Genomic DNA, 1,360 nt, shown 5'->3' with positions numbered 1-1,360 from the left:
GCACCATTTATTAAACAAACATTCTCTTCCCCATTTAATGGATTTGGGGCCTTTGTCAAAGATCAGCTGACTATAGGTCGATAAGAGACAGACTTTTTGAGAAGCGATTTTCTCTGTCTCCTTGAGTATCAATACTCAATAAATTATCTTGCTTTCTCACTTCAACCTGCTGTGATAATTGGCTCTGTGTGACAAGGGATAAGAACCATGTTGTTTCTACAACTCTAGGTTCAAGAGCAAGTTTCAGAGTCTCTTCTGATATCCATTTTAGTCTTTTCTTTCTTTCTTGTGTTTTTAGTGACCTTTTGCTTTCTTCATGTATGATGTTCTTGATGTCTGGTCTTGAGTCATTGGTGTTTAATGTGTAAAATCTATTCTTCAGGTGCTCTCTAAATTCAGGTCATATTTTGGATCTCATGGACTTGTTTTAATTTTTTTCAGCTTCAACTTGAATTTGCATATGAGCAATTGATGGTCTGTTCCACAATCAGCTCGTCGCCTTATTTTGACTGATGATATTGAGCTTTTCCATCGCCTCTTTCCACAGATGTAATCAATATAATTCCTGTGTCTTCCATCTGGTAAGAGCCACATGAATAGCCACTGTTTATGTTGCATAAAAAAGGTATTTGCAAGGAATAAGTCATTGGCCTTGCAAAATTCTATCATGCAAACTCCAGCATCATTTCTATCACTGAGGCCACATTTTCTAATTACCAATGCTTCTTTTTTGTTTCCAACTTTCACATTCCAATCACCAGTAATTATCAATACATCTTGATTGCATGTTTGTTCAATTTCAGACTGCAGAAGTTGGTAAAAATCTTCAATTTCTTAACCTTTGGCTTTAGTGGTTAGTGCATAAATTTGAATTATAGTAGTGTAAAATGGTTATCCTGGTAGGCATATGGATATCATCCTATCACTGACAGCACTGTACTTCAGAATAGACTTGAAATGTTCTTTTTGACAATGAATGTGATGCTATTCGTCTTCAATTTATCATTCCCAGCATGTTGTTGTTGTTATTTGCCATCGAGTCAGACCTGACTCATAAAAACCCTTCCTTGGGTTTCCAAGGCGGTATCCCTACAGAAGTAGATTGCCCAAACTTCCTTCCAAGGAGTGGCTGGTAGGTTTGAGCCACCAGCCTTCTGGTTAGCAGTCAAATGCTTTAGGCACTACACAGGAAAACTGAAATTTTTTAAAGTATTCTAGAAGTTGAGATCATATATAATTTTCACTTCAAGAATTTGGAGAAAAACATTTTCTTTCTTTCCATCAATAATCTTTCCAGGACTTTTTATCCATTTATTCATCACTATCACTAAGGATGACCTTCATGTTTTAAAATGTAATT

This window comes from Orycteropus afer, unplaced genomic scaffold, assembly GCF_000298275.1.
Source record: "Orycteropus afer afer isolate SDZICR_OR568_19922 unplaced genomic scaffold, OryAfe1.0 scaffold00644, whole genome shotgun sequence".
Classification (NCBI taxonomy): Eukaryota; Metazoa; Chordata; class Mammalia; order Tubulidentata; family Orycteropodidae; genus Orycteropus; species Orycteropus afer.
Note: the sequence above shows the minus strand (reverse complement) of the source record.